Raw genomic sequence first — 13,768 nt, forward strand, 5'->3', positions numbered from 1 at the left:
AAGGAGATTGTTGGGTACACCTTCTATCATAGATCCGAAGGCAAGATATACGTTGCTAAGAATGGATCCTTTCTAGAGAAGGAGTTTCTCTCGAAAGAAGTGAGTGGGAGGAAAGTAGAACTTGATGAGGTAACTGTACCTTCTCGCTTATTGGAAACTAGTTCATCACAGAAATCAGTTCCAGTGATTCCTACACCAATTAGTGAGGAAGATAATGATCATGATCATGAAACTTATGATCAAGTTACTACCGAACCTCATAGGTCAACCAGAGTAAGATCCGCACCAGAGTTGTTGGGGATATACCCCGCGGCGTAAACCGGCCGGAAGTATAACCCGACCGGACTTGGCGGTTTACTTGAGGCCCGGCTAAGACTTGACGATTCACTGGTGACCCGTTTGGACCTGGCGGTTTATGATTCATTGGTAATCCGGCAAGCGGGTCAGAGGAGCAACAAGACCCGGTGGCCCAACGGGCGGTTCATGAAGGCCGGTTCATACTATGGTGGGCCGGTTTAAGAGGAAAAGCATGAGGAACATTTATCTTACAAAGAGTTAAGACCTGGACTTGTATCCGGTTTGTATTAGAGATAGACTAGTCCTAATCCTAATAGGACTCTACATGTAACCCGCCCCTCCAACATATATAAGGAGGGGCAGGGCTCCCAAAAAGGGACAAGATTCACAAGTTCCACAAGTTGGACAAGTTAGGTTTAGACAATAGCTCTCGAGATAGAGCACTCTTGTAACCATGATCATCATCATCAATATCAATGAAGCAGGATGTAGGCTTTTACCTCCACCGTGAGGGGCCGAATCTGGGTAAAACACCGCGTCTCTCGTCCCGCTCAACCCCTCTCAAGCTGCCACATAGATGCGTTGGCCTCGCGACTAAGTCCTGGCACTAAGGACTTCTGCCGTGACAAATCCACGACAAGAGTGGTATGGTAATCCTGTTCTGGAGGTCATGTTACTTGACCATGGCAAACCTACGAACTATGAGGAAGCGATGATGAGCCCAGATTCCGCAAAATGGCTAGAGGCCATGAAATCTGAGATGGGATCCATGTATGAGAATAAATTCTGGACTTTGGTTGACTTGCCCGATGATCGACAAGCCATGGAGAATACATGGATCTTCAAGAAGAAGACTGATGCTGACGGTAATATTACTGTCTACAAAGCTTGATTTGTTGCGAAAGGTTTTTGACAAGTTTAAGGAGTTGACTACGATGAGACCTTCTCACACGTAGCGATGCTTAAGTCTATCCGAATCATGTTAGCAATTGCCGCATTTTATGATTATGAAATTTGGCAAATGCATGTCAAAACTGCATTCCTTAATGGATATCTCAAAGAAGAGTTGTATATGATGCAACCAGAAGGTTTTGTCGATCCTAAAGGTTCTAACAAAGTGTGCAAGCTCCAGCGATCCATTTATGGACTGGTGCAAGCCTCTCGAAGTTGGAATATACGCTTTGACAGTGTGATCAAAGCATATGGTTTTATACAGACTTTTGGAGAAGCCTGTATTTACAAGAAAGTGAGTGGGAGCTCCGTAGCATTTCTAATATTATATGTGGATGACATATTGTTGATCAGAAATGATACTAAATTTCTGAATAACATAAAAGGATACTTGAATAAGAATTTTTCAATTAAAGACCTCGGTGAAGCTGCTTATATATTGGGCATCAAGATCTATAGAGATAGATCAAGACACTTAATTGGACTTTCACAAAGCACATAACTTGATAAAGTTTTGAAGAAGTTCAAAATGGACCATTCAAAGAAAGGGTTCTTGCCTGTGTTACAAGGTGTGAAGTTGAGTCAGACTCAATGCCCGACCACTGCAGAAGATAGAGAGAAAATGAAAGTCATTCCCTATGCCTCAGCCATAGGTTCTATCATGTATGCAATATTGTGTACCAGACCTGATGTGTGCCTTCCTGCCTATTAGTTTAGCAGGGAGGTACCAAAGTAATCCAGGAGTGGATCACTGGACAGCGGTCAAAAACATCCTAAAATACCTGAAAAGGACTAAGGATATGTTTCTCGTTTATGGAGGTGACAAAGAGCTTGTCGTAAACGGTTATGTCGATGCAAGCTTTGACACTGATCCGGAAGACTCTAAGTCACAAACCGGATACGTATTTTTATTGAATGGTGGAGCTGTCAGTTGGTGTAGTTCTAAGCAGAGCGTCGTGGCGGGATCTACATGTGAAGGAGTACATAGCTTCTTCAGAAGAAGCAAATGAAGGAGTCTGGATGAAGGAGTTCATATCCGATCTAGGTGTAATACCTAGTGCATCGTTCCAATGAAAATCTTTTGGGACAATACCGGTGCAATTGCCTTGGCAAAGGAATCCAGATTTCACAAGAGAACCAAGCACATCAAAAGACGCTTCAATTCCATCTGTGATCAAGTCAAGGAGGGAGACATAGAGATTTGCAAGATACATATGGATCTGAATGTTGCAGACCCATTGACTAAGACTCTCTCACGAGCAAAACATGATCAACACCAATACTCCATGGGTGTTAGAATCATTACTATGCAATCTAGATTATTGACTCTAGTGCAAGTGGGAGACTGAAGGAAATATGCTCTAGAGGCAATAATAAAGTTGTTATTTATATTTCCTTATATCATGATAAGTGTTTATTATTCATGCTAGGATTGTATTAACCGGAAACTTAGTACATGTGTAAATACATAGACAAACAGAGTATCCCTTGTATGCCTCTACTTGACTAGCTCGTTAATCAAAGATGGTTAAGTTTCCTAGCCATAGACATGTGTTGTCATTTGATGAACGGGATCACATCATTAGAGAACGATGTGATGGACAAGACCCATCCGTTAGCTTAGCATAATGATCGTTTAGTTTTTCTGCTATTGCTCTCTTCATGACTTATACATGTTCCTCAGACTATGAGATTATGCAACTCCGGAATACCGGAGGAACTCCTTGTGTGCTATCAACATCACAACGTAACTAGGTGATTATAAAGATGCTCTACAGGTGTCTCCGATGGTGTTTGTTGAGTTGGCATAGATCAAGATTAGGATTTTTCACTCCGAGTATCAGAGAGGTATCTCTGGGCCCTCTCGGTAATACACATCACTATGAGCCTTGCAAGCAATGTGTCTAATGAGTTAGCCACGGGATGATGCATTAAGAAACAAGTAAAGAGACTTGCCGGTGACGAGATTGAACTAGGTATGGTGATACCGACGATCGAATCTCGGGTAAGTAACATACCGATGACAAAGGGAACAATGTATGTTGTTATGCGGTTTGACCGATAAAGATCTTCGTAGAATATGTAAGAACCAATATGAGCATCCAGGTTGCGCTATTGGTTATTGATCGGAGATATGTCTCGGTCATGTCTGCATAGTTCTCGAACTCGTAGGGTCCGCACGGTTAATGTTCGATGACGATTTGTATTATGAGTTTCGTGTTTTGATGAACCGAAGTTTGTTCGGAGTCCCGGATGAGATCACGGACATGACGGGAAGTCTCGAAATGGTCGAGACATAAAGATTGATATATTGGAAGGGTATGTTTGGACACCAGAATGGTTTCAGATAGGTTCGGGCATTTTCCCGAGAGGGGTTAATGGGCCTTCATGGGCCCTAGTGGAAGAGAGGAGGCGACGACCAGGTGGAGGCGCGCGCCCCCCAAGCCCAATCCAAATTGGGTTAGGGTTGGGTGGGGGGCGGCCCCCCTTTCCTTCTCTCCTTCTCTCCTTCTCCCCTTCTCCTTGTAGGAATAGGAAAGGGGGGTGAATCCTACTTGGACCGGGAGTTAAAGTAGGACTCCCCCCCTTGGCGCGCCACACCTTGGCCGGCCTCCTCCTCCTCCCCCCGTTATATACGTGAGGACGGAGCACCCCAAAGACACACAAGTTGATCTTTTAGCCGTGTGCGGTGCCTCCTCCATAGTTACACACCTCGGTCATATCGTTGTAGTGCTTAGGCGAAGCCCTGCGTCGGTAACTTCATCATCACTGTCACCACACCGTCATGCTGACAAAACTCTCCCTCGGCCTCAACTGGATCAAGAGTTCGAGGGACGTCATCGAGCTGAACATGTGCTGATCGCGGAGGTGCCATGCGTTCGGTACTTGGATCGGTTGGATCGCGAAGACGTTCGACTACATCAACCGCGTTACTAAACGCTTCCGGTTTCGGTCTACGAGGGTACGTAGACACACTCTCCTGTCTCGTTGCTATGCATCTCCTAGATAGATCTTGCGTGATCGTAAGTAAATTTTTTGAAATATTGCATTCCCCAACAGTACCAACGGCGGAATCACACATCGAGCATGGGCAAGCCTGCGCGTCTCGTGGGCCAACCATGCTTTCCACCAACAATGGGCCCTGGCCCAGTGGAGAGCCAATCACCCGCGCGCTTTCCTTGGGCACACCAACGGGACCAACGCTAGTACAAAGTTTAGCCACTTATTCTGGGACGAAGGGAGTAGTTGTATGTCACAGAAATATATTGTTGAATTCTTATTTGAAAGAACTTTTCAATGGTACTCCCCCGTCTAGTGAAGAATGTACATCTAGCTTCAAAATTTGTACATAAAACGGTGTACTTCTATCTCCCAATGCACTTTAAAGTAGGAAAAAATACTTCTCTCTCATCAGACGGTAACCAAGACTAATAGCAATTTACACATGATCTTCTTAATTTCTACATGCACTTAGCTCATTGGGGGTTGGGTAATTAAAGAGAGATAATGACTTGCACCTTCCAATGCATTTTTTACTCAAGTTCATAATTTGTCCTAATTTTTTTAGATGTACACTCTTCACGGACGGAGAGAGTACTACTTTTATGGATATATCCAATGTTTGACTCGAAATACAGTGGACTAATAAACATGGACAGAGAAAGTAGTACATGCAGTCACACCAAACTCTATTTTTGAGCTCATGTGGACCTCATAGGTGATGTTGTACAGGTATAGGTGGTAGTAATAACCCGATCTTGATGAGGCCAAGCCTTGTTGATCTTTTACCCCGTTTAACCAAATCATGGGTGCATGTTATTTCAATGGCGTATGTTGCTAGCTTCAACATTTTAGGCCTTTTTTATTGCTTCATGGTGTACGAATACTAAGAATGCCACGTAGGCAAAAAGTTGTTGTGTCAAGGCAATTAAGAAAGAGAGAGAGCACTTTACTGACGCGGTAAGCAAATATATCAAGCACACAGACCTATGTAAAATGCCTAACAACCCATGCATAGAAAAGTTTAGTTGCTAAAAAATTAAATGAAGAAAGCTCAATTACAAAAATTAAACCCCTATGCATTGGAAAGACTAGTGTTGATAAGTCTTTTAATGCACTTAACACCTCACCTAAGTACCAATGCATTGTAAGAGGTCTTAGCTAGGGAGTGACAGTGAGCTAGCTAGGGAGTGACAGTGGGCTAGCTAGGCAGTGACAGTGGGCGGACTGACAATTGCAGTGGGCAAGCAAGGTTAGCTAGCACCACTTGTTAGACAAGATCCTATGGGTCCATATGTCATGGAATGAGCCCCTTGGCATATAAGAGAGCAGCCCTAGAATTTGGTGTCGTAAAATTAGTTTTAGTGCGAAGAGAGAATGTTTGGGGCACCAAAAAAGTTTTTGGTTTTCCAACAAACCCTAAAACTGGCGCCCTATATTTTGGCATTCTTCTTCTTTACTCCATTATTTCATACATATATTGGAGTAACCTATGTAATGGTAATTAAACTTTGCAACATCACAACACACATGGTCAACAACGGTTCAAATTCTTTGGTAGTGTAGTTTGCACCTCTCCCTTTTGGAGTTGCATCAACAAAGTCCTCGTCTTCCATGTCAAGTACATGCTCTTCTTGCGATGCATATTGTTTATTTGAATTTATTGTGATGGATATTCTTGAGATGTGTAAAACCCCGGATGTAATTTACCTTATTTGTATTCCAACTCTTGCCGTTTCCGGAACTAAGTTATTTTATTTCATCGTTGTCGGGTTTTTGCCTCCGTGTGTTTTTGCCTTTGTCATGCATCTCATATCATGTCATCATGTGCATTGCATTTGCATACGTGTTCGTCTCATGCATCCGAGCATTTTCCCCGTTGTCCGTTTTGCATTCCGGCGCTCCTATGTCCTATGGTGGCCCTTTCTATCTTTTTTTGTGTGCGGGTGTTAAACGTTTTCGGATTGGACCGAGACTTGTCATGCGGCCTTGGTTTACTACCGGTAGACCGCCTGTCAAGTTTCGTACCATTTGAACTTCGTTTGATACTCCAACGGTTAACCGAGGGACCGAAAAGGCCTCGTGTGCGTTATAGCCCAACACCCTTCAAAGCTGGCCCAAAACCCACCTAAACCCCTTCAATCACCTAGAGCGTTCGATCACGATCGTGTGGCCGCAAACCGCACCTCATTTGGAGCTTCCTAACTTCCTCTACCTCTATAAATAGATCCCTCCATGAAATCCCGGGTCTCCTTCCCCCTAACCCTAGATATTTTCCCCTGCAGCGCGCCGGACAACGTCCGGGCGCGCCGGACATCGCCGCCGCCACCAACCGGAAGCTGACACGTGGCACGCGGGAGCCCCACTTCGCCGCGCCGCCGCCCGGCCTGCTCGGCCCGCGGGAGGCCCCCTCGGCCCGTTGCTACAGCGCCGCACGCGCCCATCATCCCTGCGCGTCTTCCTCGCGCCCGACGCCGCGCGCCGCTCTTCGCCGGCCGGCGCCGCTGCACGCCATCACCGGAGCGCCTCGCCGCCCCGCGCCTTCTCTGACGTCGCCGCGCCTCCCCGCTGCCTCTCCGACTCGCCGGTGACCGGATCCGGCGAGATCCGGCCCGGGAGAGCCTCGGGCCCCCTCTTCCTCGAACTCCGGCGACTCTCCGGCCATCTATAGTGCTCACCGGCGACGAACCTCGATCTACACGCAAACCCTAGATCCGGATCGGTTGACTTTCCCCCTCTATCTCAGTATTTTTTAGCATTCTTTGACAAGACATAACTCTGCATTCGTAGCTCCGATTCATGCGTGTAGCATATCAAAATATTCGTCTCGACGAGTACATCATTTCATCTCATTGCATCTTTTTCATTTGAGCTCATCTTGATGCCTAAAATGCTGTTGGAAGGGGGCTATGTGAGGATTATTTCAGATCTATTTCAGCAAATGGACGTTTGTCATTTTTGCCATGATTAATGTGTGCATGCTATGATCCAGAGCTCTACATGTATTTTGATGTATGCCATGCCATCCTTACAGGGGTGTATGCCATGTATTTTTGTGATCTCTGTGGTGACTAGCACAAGCATGCAAAGTAGCTTACTCAATGATGCTGATTTCAGGGACTTAGAATTTCTCTAAGTCCTTGCCCTGTCCTTATTTTTATGCCATATGTTCATGTTGTTTCCTAGTGATCCGTGCCTCTTTTGAGGATGATCAGTAAGGATATTTTGTTAATATTGTTGTGCTCTATCCATCGATGTCTTTGTTTGCATTTATGGAGCACCCTAGCTTGAGTCAATCGAGCTCTACTTTTGCTATAAAATGTTCCTGGCAGATTGTTAACATGTTTAGCGATTTTGCCGGGCTTGTTGTTGTTGATCCGTGCATGCTATGTTGTTGTGCTTGCCATGTCTAGCTTCTATGCCATGTCTTCTTGATGGGTGTATGCTTATTTTGTCATGCAATGCCTCGTAGTGAGTGCATCGAGCTCGTAAACATGCCTACTTGTTAATCTGTTTTGCATGCTCCAGTTTTTCACCAAGTCTGAATATGTTTATGTTTTTTCTATGTTCACATGCTTGCAATTGTATTTTCTGATCCCTTTTGGCTCATCGTCACTAAGGGATTTTTGTTATATGCTTTGAGTAGCTTCATGCCATGCCTTGCTTTGCCATGATGTGTTCCTGTAACTTGTAGTTTTCGTGCTCTAAAATTGCTTCCTGATGATAAATTCCTGATTTGTTGTTATTCCACTAAGTCTGTAACCTGTTATCATTTGCACTTTTGCCATGCTTGTTTGAACCTGGTAATGAGTGAATTAGCCGTAGCTCAGTGTTCATCTTTTGTCAAGCATCATGAGTGGATCCCTGCCATGTATTTTGTTGTCATGTTTGAGTGCTGTAACATATTTATCTTGTTGCATTTAGTTGGTCACTTGCTGATTATCGCAGACTGGTGCCATATTTGTTTTGCTTGCCATTTCCAAACCATGCATCCGATTCCGGTGATCTTTTTATCGATTTCAACCTAAATCAACTCCCCTTTATAGTGGCACTCTTGGATTTCCAAGTTGAGGCCAGGTTCAATCATTCCTTTCCAAATCATGCATATGCATCACATATCGCATCCCGCATATCATAACATGTTTGCATCATGTTGCTTGAGCTTTGCACGTGGTTGATTGTGTTCCTTTTTGCTTGTTGTTCTTGCTTGGGTAGAGCCGGGAGACGAGTATGTGAACGAGGAGCCCATTGAGTATGCTTACGAGGATCAAGGCAACTCTGAGAACTTTGCAGGCAAGATGGCCATACCCTTGAAATCACTTCTATCTTTGCTTGCTAGATGCTCGCTCTTTTGCTATGCCTATGCTACGATACCTACCACTTGCTTATCATGCCTCCCAAATTGCCATGTCAAACCTCTAACCCACCATGTCCTAGCAAACCGTTGTGTGGCTATGTTACCGCTTTGCTCAGCCCCTCTTATAGCGTTGCTAGTTGCAGGTGAAGATTGGAGATCGTTCCTTATTGAAACATGTTTATTGTTGGGATATCACCAATATATCTTATTTACTTAATGAATCTATATACTTGGTAAAGGGTGGAAGGCTCGGCCTTATGCCTGGTGTTTTGTTCCACTCTTACCATCCTAGTTTCTGTCATATCGGTGTTATGTTCCCGGATTTTGCGTTCCTTACACGGTTGGGTTATAATGGGAACCCCTTGATAGTTCGCCTTGAATAAAACTCCTCCAGCAATACCCAACCTTGGTTTTACCATTTGTCACCTAGCCTCTTTTTCCCTTGGGTTTCCGAAGCCCAAGGGTCATCTTTATTTAAACACCCCCCCGGGCCAGTGCTTCTTTGAGTGTTGGTCCACCTTGTCAGCCGCCGGTGGCCACCAGGGGCAACTCTGGGCTGGCCTACCGGAAGTTTGGACAATCTGAGTGTGCCCTAAGAACGAGATATGTGCAGCTCCTATCGGGATTTGTCGGCACATTCGGGCGGTGTTCCTGGACTTGTTTTACCATTGTCGATGATGTCTTGTAACCGGGATGCCGAGTCTGATCAGATTGTCTTGGGAGAAGGAATATCCTTCGTTGACCGTGAGAGCTTGTGATGGGCTAAGTTGGGACTCCCCTGCAGGGATTTGAACTTTCGAAAGCCGTGCCCGCGGTTATGGGCAGATGGGAATTTGTTAATGTCCGGTTGTAGAAGACTTGAACTAAACTTAATTAAAATGCACCTACCGCGTGTGTAACCGTGATGGTCTCTTCTCGGCAGAGTCCGGGAAGTGAACACGGTGTTGGAGTAATGCTTGACGTAGGTTGTTCTAGGATCACTTCTTGATCATTAGTGGTTCGACCGTGCTTTTGCCTTCTCTTCTCGCTCTCTTTTGCGAATATGTTAGCCACCATATATGCTAGTCGCTTGCTGCAGCTCCACACCATACCTTTACCTTACCTATAAGCTTAAATAGTCTTGATTGCGAGGGTGCGAGATTGCGGAGTCCCCGTGACTCACAGATTACTTCCAAACTAGATGCAGGGACCGATGTTACCGATCCAGATGATATGACCGAGCTCAAGTGGGAGTTCGATGAAGACTCTCGTCGATACTACGTGTCTTTCCCAGATGATCAGTAGTGGTGCCCAGTTGGGGCGATCAGGGACTATGTTGCATTTGGGGTTTATCTTCATTTTGGTTCCGTAGTCGGACCTTGAGTGTATTGGATGAATGTAATGTTATTTATGTATTTGTGTGACGTGGCGAGTGTAAGCCAACTATGTACCTTTCCCCTTTATTTATTTACATGGGTTGTTGTGAAGATTACCTCACTTGCGACATTGCTTTCAATGCGGTTATGCCTCTAAGTCGTGCTTCGACACGTAGGAGATATAGCCGCATCAAGGGCGTTACAAGTTAGTAATCAGAGCCTTCCCCGACCTTAGGAGCCCCCTGCTTGATCGAATCGTCGGCGTTGTTGAGTCTAGAAAAATGTTTTGAGTCATTTAGGATTATATATATCGGAGAGTTAGGAATTCTTTTTACTCCTCAGTCCCTTCATTGCTCTGGTGAGGCATCCTGACGTAGAGTTTTGACTATTCTCTTCTCAAATTTCACTAAAAAAAATTAGGATCACGCGGGTATCTTGGAATTATTCCGATGGTTTTGTGACGAGAACATTGTTCTTGGTGCCTCCTGACATTTAGGGGTTGTGGCAATGTCCCGGGGAGTTGAGCTCCGAGGTGTTGTCGTCACAATTTTATCGTTGAGATTCTCGAATACCTGAGTTTTGCCGACATCGAAAATCTCTTTTATGCAGTTGTTGGTGAGATAACCTCGACGCCACCCAGTACTGGGGCGGGAGTTCGGGAGTATTGCCATAACTCGTATAACGGATGCTTTTCGAAGGTTGAGGTAAATGATTTCCGAAGTTTTCTTGGTTATGTGTTGAAGGATGGATACAGCTGGATGTAGGATTTGCTAGCTTTGGGTGAGATATTATGCTTCCCCTGTATCCCCAACACCTGATTGCATAACCGGAAAGGTTCGGGAGTTTCATAGGTGGGAATTCTTGTAGCTCTAGTTCTTCTTCCGCGGATATTTGGTTTGAGATTGGGTAATCCTCACCAAGTATTTGTTCTTGTCCGTACCTTGTTTTTTTATTCTTCTACCTCTATCTAAGTGGCTTCTCAATTTATGGAAATGTGACTATTTCAATTGGAATGCCTTCGTTCATTTTGTTCGGATGTGAAGACTTTATGTTGCAATTTCGATCCTTTTCGATTCAACTTCAATATTTGTGTGTCAAGATGCTAACGGATGTCACCCTCTTCAGGATGGCTCCTGCAAAGGGCAACAATCAGAATCAGGATCCGCCACCACCACCTCCACCTCCGGAGGCATGGCAAGCTGTGATGGCCGCTACCAATGCAAACACGCAGCTGATCATGCAAATTCTACAAGAGCGCAACCAAGGCCATGGCAACAATCAGAATCAGTTTGCTACACTCAACTAGTTCCTTGCAAACCAGCCAAAGACCTTCAGCAACTGTGTCGAGGCCTCAGACACTGATGATTGGCTCGTGGATATATGCAAGCATTTCGAGTGCAGTAACGTCAGGCCTGAGGACTTTGTCAAATTTGCCTCCTTCCAACTCAAAGACCAAGCTGCAGAATGGTTTCAGCAATACAAAGATTCCAGAGGAGACCGTGTGATTACCTTGGATGAATTCCGTCAAGACTTCAAAGCTCATCACATTCCTCAAAGTGTTGTTGAAAGCAAGCGTGAGGAATTCCGCAACCTGAAGCAAGGCTCTTTGTCTGTGTACCAGTACAACATCATGTTTCAGAAGCTCGCCTGTTTCGCTAAGCAAGACGTCCCTGACGAGAAGAGCATGATATACCAGTTCAGGGGTGGTCTTAGAGAAGAACTCCAGTTAGCTCTCGTCCTCTTTGAGCCCAAGAAGTACGATGAGTTTTACAACATGGCAATGAAGTAAGAGGCTGCCCAACTGAAGTGCGATGCTTCCAAGAAGCGAGTCAGAGATGTGGCTTCTTCTTCCTCAACTCAAGTGGTTTCTAAGCAGCAAAAGTATTGGCTTCCTCCTCCTCCGTTCCGTCAGCCTTATCAACAGAAGAACAAGAGTGGCAGTGGATCTTCCCACCCACCCAACCCAGGCTTTCAGAACAAGACTCCGTCTCAAGCTCCAAGATCAAGTGCTCCGTATCACCGTCCGCTTTTAGAGGTCACGTGCAACAAGTGCCAACAGAAGGGTCACTATGCCAACAAATGCTTCAATTAGAGGCGTCTTCTTCCTCCTCCTCCTGTGAGATCGGCAAGTACCGCAGTGGTCAAGCATAACCCCAAGCACGCCAAGGTCAACTTGATGAATGTAGCTCAGGCAGAGGACTCGTCAGATGTCATCATGGGTAACCTTCCTGCTAACGATGTTCCTGCAAAAGTTCTTTTTGACACTAGTGCATCACATTGTTTCATCTTGAGACCTTTTGCATCTAAGCATGAGTTGTCTTCCCAAGTTTTGCATAAACCGCTAGCAGTTGTATCACCGGGTAAATGCTTGCTCGCAAACTACGAGGTTCCGGATATTTCTATCATGATGGGCGACTTCAAGTTTCTGGCTTCTCCAATTGTCCTTGGTAACTCGGATATTGATTTTATTCTCGGAATGGACTGGCTTTCTAAGCACAAGGCTCAGCTTGATTGTGCCGCCAGGCAGATTCAATTGACTCATTCGTCTAAGGATGTAATTGTCTTTGCTGCAAGGGATAATACCATCCGTCTGTTTTCTCTCAATGAGAAGGGCGAGCTGGATGACATCTCTCAAATTCTAGTTGTTTGCGAATATCAAGACGTCTTTCCAGAAGAGCTTCCAGGAATGCCTCCACACCGGCCAGTTGAATTTGTCATCTATCTTGAGCCTGGCACGAAACCTGTTTGCAAACGTCCTTACAAGCTTGGACCTGAAGAGTTGAAGGAGCTGAAGAAACAACTCGATATTCAAGAGCGAATGGGTCTCATCCGACCCAGTTCTTCTCCATGGGGTTGTGGTATTCTTTTTGTGAAGAAGAAGGATGGAATGGACCGACTTTTTGTCGACTACCGTCCATTGAACAAGAAGACCATAAAGAACAAGTACCCACTTCCCAACATCAACGGGCTGTTTGAATAACTCAAAGGTGCTCAAGTATTCTCCAAGCTTGATCTTCGTATGGGCTATCATCAGATTCGCATTCGTGAAGAGGATATCCCTAAGACAGCATTCAGAACAAGCTATGGTTCATATGAATACACTGTCATGTATTTCAGCCTCGTCAACGCTCCGCCAACATTCTCTCGCATGATGAACTTCATCTTCAACGCCTACACAAATGACTTCGTCTTGGTCTACCTCGATGACATTTTGGTCTTTTCCAAGAACAAGGAGGATCATGCCAAGCACTTGCGTTTGGTGCTGGATAAACTCAGAGAACATCAGTTCTATGCCAAGTTTTCAAAGTGCGAGTTTTGGCTCGATGAGGTTCTCTACCTTGGGCATATCATCTCTGCCAAGGGCATATTGGTGAATCCTGAGAAGGTGTCTGCAATTGTGAATTGGGAACCACCTCAGAATGTGAAGCAACTCCGCAGCTTCCTTGGTCTCGCAAGTTATTGTTGAAGGTTCGTTGAGAACTTCTCTAAGATCGCGAAGCCTCTTTCCAACCTTCTCTAGAAGCACGTGAAGTATGTTTGGTCTCTTGAATATGACATCGCTTTCAACACCCTGAAAGAGAAGTTAGTCACTGCTCCAGTTCTGACTCCCCCTGATGAATCCAAACCGTTCGAGGTCTTCTGTGATGCCTCTCTTCAAGGTCTTGGTGAAGTGTTGATGCAAGAGAAGAAAGTTGTGGCCTATACCTCTCGCCAGTTGAAGCCCAACGAAAAGAACTACCCCACTCACGACCTCGAGTTGGCGGCAGTTGTGCATGCTCTTTTAACTTGGAGACATCTCTTATTGGGA

This window comes from Triticum urartu, chromosome 2A (assembly GCF_056163025.1).
Source record: "Triticum urartu cultivar PI428250 chromosome 2A, HENAU_Tu73, whole genome shotgun sequence".
Classification (NCBI taxonomy): Eukaryota; Viridiplantae; Streptophyta; class Magnoliopsida; order Poales; family Poaceae; genus Triticum; species Triticum urartu.